Here is a 6571-nt window from a genome sequence, read left to right as displayed (position 1 = left end):
TACAACTGCAGCAGCGGAGGACTATTATTCTGCTGCGTGATACTGCAGAAGAACTGATGATGGCACGGTTTGATCTTCGGCTGACCAATCAGTAGATTTGGACAGGGGCGTTTAATTCCCGCCCACATGTAGAAATCGAATATTCAAGCTGTTTATTCATTTTTCCACCCCTGAACGAAAAACGTAAATTTAAGCTGAATTCTCATTTTCCGTTTTTTGGAAAAAAACAAAAAAACGAAAAAGGAGCCGTTTTCTCATTTTTCTACTTTCAATATTAAATCAAAAAACGAATGATCGAATGATACACGGATTGCGGACTACTTGTATTTATACTACCGAAAGCATACGCTGATGGTCCGCTCCGCGGACGTGTTCCATACATGCGCAGTAGATCGGCTTGAACAGTAAACAAACATGTGAATAAACAATTGCCCACAGTTATTGCACATCTGGCTATCTTTATATTGTTTTATCGACGGATTGTACAGGTTCAAGTAGCAACTGGCTTCTTCACACAGCCTGCGCATGCATAGTTGGTGCTTTTGTAGCGCGGACAAGTACGCGAGGTCACAAAAAATGGGAGGTACGCGGATCTCTGCGCACACTCTCCGATGACGATTTTTACGTCACACATACCATAGTGGACCCTAGCGGACTCACGCACGCGGAAAGTATAACACAGGCTTAAGAGTCAGGTAAGTAAACATACAATGTTTGAGACCAGACAAGTTGGGGGGAGTGCAAGGATATAGTGCTCTTGATGAGTGGTGACAGGTGGTGCTGATTAATAATCAGGGGATTGGGATCTGGTGAGCATAGTTTGAGGTCAGTTTGTGTGTAAATGTATATTTCTGCACTTTTAGACTAACTTTTTGCACGTTTGATGTTATTTCTAGCGAGAAATCAGCATTATAGTAATTAAATATTCGTTTAGTTATCACAAAAACTCGTTCTGTAAATCAGTATTATAGTAATTAAATATTCATTTATCACAAAAACTCGTTCTATTTTGTTGTAGATCATTAAACCGTTACGCTGCCTCAGAAGCCTGTCCGAAATAAGTTTCATGAGGTGCCTTCGATGCAAAAACGCTGCCTGCAAAGTCAATGCTCGAGGCAGCAAGTCCGCTGCCTAAGTTTTCGGATGCAGCATGTGACTCCCTGACACATGGACTTTAAGGCCATGTCCACATGTACATGGGTATTTTTATAAACAGAGTTTTTCCTTCTTCCGTTTTTAATAAAATCTCCGTCCACATGAAAACGCAAACGCATGCTATGAAGCACTGTCAAGAGCGTGCCAAACCAACAGGTGGCGATATAATCTCAACCGTAAAGCCATGTTGGCCCATCAGAAACCTGAAAACGTTTCCAGTGGGCGGAGATAACAGCGCAGGCTCCGACGTCACAAGCCAAAATCTCCAGTTTCGCTGTCTACACGATAACACTGCAACCGGAGTTTTTGAAAATCTTCACCCTGGCAGGAGTTTTCAAAAATGTTCGGTTTCAGTGACCTGGTGCTGCGTTTGCGTATGGATGAATGGCCAAACCGCACAGAAAAAACTGCAGTTTTAAAAATAACCGCATTCGTGTGGACAGAGCCTAAGTCCTATTTTTTTTTCATGAGGTCTTCAAAATCAAAATGCTCTTTCTCTTGTTCTCTTTTTGTCTTTCTCAGCCACACACACATAGTCTGCAGTTAATTACAGCATTTAAGATGACATATGGTATTAAAGTTTTGGGTCACCCTGGTCCTTTTATGACCTTGTACCTGGAATGCACCTGCTATATTCAGCCAAACCATGAGAAGTAAAACTTTGATTGGGTACTTCAGGCACATTTTCATCATTACAGTCTATTAGACTGAGTAGAGTGGACTCTCTGCGAGAGAAAAATGCCAGCTCTGAGATGTGTTCATCTCTCTAGTCAGTCTGCACCATGCCAAGAGTCATTACACTCATTTATTCAGTGTCCTCTGCTGAACATAATGAACTCTTTGCACTGGACCTTGGTAAAGATGCTACGAAAAGATATACCTTTGAACTAAATTGGCTGCATCGGGATTTTTATAGTATAAATCATGGCTGTGGAGTGAAATGGCTCTCTGAAATTCATAGTAAAGCCTTTGAAGATTGGAACAGCATACGTCATGGCTGTTATTCACAGACACATTCCTATTTTGCTGTCCATTGTCCAGTTTATGCTTAATTGCTAGTAAAAAGCCTCAGGACTCAAATCACAGCATAATACAGTTCAGAGGGCTCATAAATGTCCATCGGTAATGAAACAAGATTAATTTCTTTCATTAGCTTATCTCCATGCTAATACAGTCTAGCACTCTTCTGTATCCAATAAGACTAAAATTATCTCCAAAAGAGTCGCTAGGCCAGTTTGATCTAAGATCATAGGAGTTTGTTTGCTTTAAAGATCCCATGAAGTAAAAATAAGAGGTTTGTGGCTTCTAGCCCATGTCTCTTTGCTAGCGTAAAGTTAACAAAGTCCACTTTTAGCAAATAAACACATTTAATATTTCCCTTGGAGCAAAATATTGATGATTAGTGTGCTAAACACAGATCAAATGCTCTCTAGAATGAGAATGCATCCCAAATATGGTGGAGCGGAAAACTCCCCCCTTAAGGACTGTGCCATTTTTTTCTGTGAAACAAAAGTTAAACGTGTTCAAAAAAGTGATCATAGTTTTAGTGACAATGACATAAATTATAAACAAAGTATGAAAAATGTCCAGAGTTTTCATGTTATTCGATTTATAACAAAAATTAAATTTGTACCAAGGGGAACTTATGGGGCAAAACGCCCCCATGGGTGGGGTAAAATGCCCCCCAGTCTGACAAAGCAATTTGCTTTAAACATTTACAGCAAAATCAGAGTACAGACAGTTTTTGCTTAAAATTAAAAAGAATATAATTAATAATTATGAAATACAAAATTATAATAGCCTATTTTAAACATTTTGTTTGCTGATACTAGCCACCTGATGCTAACTTGAGGTAATTTTTAAATATAAAATCCAAATATTTTTATTCAGCCAACTAGTTAGAATATATTTGATGGAAAACCAAAGGATTTGATGTTCAGGACAGAATAACTACAGTAATTGCTCATTGCCCCCTGGGGGCGTTTTACCCTACAGACTATCTTTGGAAAAAAAATAGTCATTCTAAAAATATAATTATATTTTTATTAAATAACACATTCTCCCTATCTACAGGCCGTACTGTTCTCATATCATATATAACTGTGATGTTCTACAAAACAACAAGCTTTAAAACACCTTTTTCTTACTGCTGAAAATTAGATAATTTACTGTGAAATCCGTTTTCTCTCCAGTGCTTCACCAGTGTAAGCTTCATGGTGAAAACTTCTACATCACTCTCGTCAACGTAGTCCATAATAAAAATTTATCCTGACTTTATCTTGTGGTTATTTTGGGAAAAACTGTAGGGGGGCACGTTTCCCCCCACTCTACCCTACCATCTGCAACTGAGTAGCAAACAGCAAACAAGTGATTTAGCTTATTAGCATATCTACATTAGCTTTTGCTCTAACTTCATGATCTAGTTCTAAAAAGCATTATTATCCATAAATAGTATTCTCCAGGTATTCTAAACTTCATTAGTAGCCAATTATGTTTTATAGCAGTGACTGTGATATGCTCTACCACAACTTCCTGTTTCATCAGGAAGTAAGTTGACACAGGACATAGAAGTGTTTTTTAAGCCATTTCATGTTTACATTTACATTTAGTCATTTTGCAGACGCTTTTATTCCAAAGCGACTTACAATTGAAGAATACATAAAGCGATTCTTCTTAAAGGGGTCATATGATGCGATTTAAATTGTTGCAATGCCGGCTGTTCTGACTCACAGACTGTAAGTAAGTTTTTTTTATATATAAAGAATTTGCCACTGACGATTCAAACGCGAGTTTTGAGCAGTGTAGAGTAGCGCTTGTTGTTTGTCATTTCTCCGATCACAAATGAAGACTAAGGTTTGTGTTTATGCAACACACAATTATTTGCTAAATTGGGCTAAATGTAAGGCTCCGGATGAAGATTCGGCTCTCTCCGACGGGAGTTGGCTCTTCTCGTTCGCTACAAAAAATCGGCTCTTAGAGCCGGCTCGTTCGCAAACGACACATCACTAACTCAGAGCGATCCCTAAAAAGTGTGAGGCGCAGCAGGCGGCTAAAACGCGAGGCGTTTGGGGCACATAAACAGTGCGCAAAACGCTCACTGCCAATAGAATATTTAAAAAAACGTGTTCTGTCTGATCAGGGCCTAAGGGAACATTCTGTTATTTTTAGGTTCTTTTAAAAATTACCACTCCGCAACACTCTGGGAATGTTATTTTATGGTTGCAAAAAATAAAACCTAAAAAGAGCATTCACAGAATGTTATTTCTTGATTCTCAATAAAATAACCAAATGGGAACCAAAAACTAATGTTAGGAGAACGTTCTGTGTTTGCTGGGAATTGGGTGTTGTAGTGATGTATAAAACACAACTCACACACAGAAGTCACTTTCAAACCAAGCAGCTTTCTGTTGGTCAACGCAACTAATCCACCAGACTAACTTGAACCTGTTGCGAAATCAGTGTGGGAAAACTTTCACCCTCACGCGAAATTCTCACACATGTACAGTAAATGGACCATACAATGGTAAATGTGACTGCATGGTAATTTTCAAATAATAACTGCTTTGTCATGGTCCATGGTCCTTTTGCATTTTATGGATTCAGTTTTGTCTACTTATGGATTCAGCTTTGTGATTCTGCCCATTTCCCATTTTAGGGGGTCGAAAAGCCTGAAAAATGCGAGCTCATTTAAAGAACAGTAGGACACTCATATTTCTGTGGACTAAGTGTAGGGTGTAAAGCATAATTAGTGTAGCCATATGCAAACACACCTCTTGTCCTAGCTGCTGTGAGCCAATCATCAGACGTCATGTACTGCGCAGGAAATAATTGGGTCTCAGTCGAGCTGTTTGCGCGTTTCGGCATGCATAATCACACATAATCTATCATTACAACACACAAAACTCATAGTTACTAGGGCAGTTATTTAACAACTTTTTCGGATGTTAAATGTGCACTTTTTAGGGAATATCACTATTAGGGTGACCACATAAAAGTAATTTCTTCAGGGCACTGGTTCAGCTGTGGAATAAATTTGTCACATTGTGTATAATGAGGATATCCTTAACCGAGACATAATGTAGGACACACAGGCTCACTGAGTTCAGAAGATGATTTACAAGCCCACTTAGCAACTCTGGTCCTCTGTAAAGTGGACACACATGCTGTAAATTTTTACAAAATCATCACCGTCTAACTGCTTTTTTTTAACGCTGCACTACAAACAAAACATCTGTTTTGTTCTTTACCTCACACTTCACTTTAAAAGGCTATTGGAAGTCTTCAGGCGTTCCCTTGTATACGACAACATCACAATTTCCTCGAGCGCTTGGGTATTTCTGCTAGTTTTGTGCAAACATCAGAGGTGATGAAGGCTGTTAATTACTGTGCGATCTTAATGGGTCTGGAATTCCTCACAAATGACTGCAATGCTTCACTATGGGGAACTTTGGGAGCATTGTTGCATCTGAGAGCCCTTTTTCAAAGCAAAATGATTTCTTTCTATCTTTTTAGAGATATATAGTAATTATGTTGAATAGGCTGATGGATGTTTTCACGTTGTATTTGTTCTCAGTGAATCTGGGTGTGAGGCGCGTGCCAGTTTACTTACTGAGATGTCGATTGCTGTGATTTGGTGGGGAAATATCACCCTGCATAATCATTCATCTGTGAAATTAGTAATTATCTTTTGTAATTACAGAACTCTTACGTCATACTCAAAGTCGGCTGCACTGGTATTTTCATTTTCAGGTTTATAATGTGATTCAAATGTGTGATTGTGTCATCAACCCCAAAACTTGAGGGCCAGTTTACTGAAATATTGTCACGTTTGCATTTTATTTCAGCACAAATGGGCGTCTTATTCAATAACCACCCTCTACTAGATGCTATCTGCGCTGGTACAGTATATGCCTCCTTTTTTATGTAAATTAGGCTTGTTTTGTGTCTTATTTATACATTTCAGTGATATTTAACATTGTGGTATTAACACCTGCAGAAAGTGGGTGGTAAGGCTGGCACAGTTCATTTTTAGTGCACGGCATTTCATGTCTACAGATATATTTCTAGCCAGCATTATTAATGGCATAATGTTGATTATCACAAAAACTAACTTCCACGTGTCTTTTTTTTACGCAAATATATGCATTATACTGAAGCATGTACAGAGGAAGTGCATGGGAACGATACGTAAACATTACAATACTCATAGTGTCATTTTAGTATTGTTTATATACTATTTTAGTATTTATTAATATTTTGAATTAGATTTTATTTTGTTTATTTTTATATTAGTTTAAATTATAAAATGTATTACATTATTATTATTATCATTATTTTAAGTTTTGGTAATTTTATGTTTTTTTTTGTTTGTTTGTTTTTTTTGTTTTTATTTAGATTAAATTTATTTATATTATTT

Source organism: Sinocyclocheilus anshuiensis, unplaced genomic scaffold (genome assembly GCF_001515605.1).
Source record: "Sinocyclocheilus anshuiensis isolate Anshui unplaced genomic scaffold, SAMN03320099.WGS_v1.1 scaffold260, whole genome shotgun sequence".
Taxonomy (NCBI): Eukaryota; Metazoa; Chordata; class Actinopteri; order Cypriniformes; family Cyprinidae; genus Sinocyclocheilus; species Sinocyclocheilus anshuiensis.
This window is presented reverse-complemented; position numbering follows the sequence as displayed.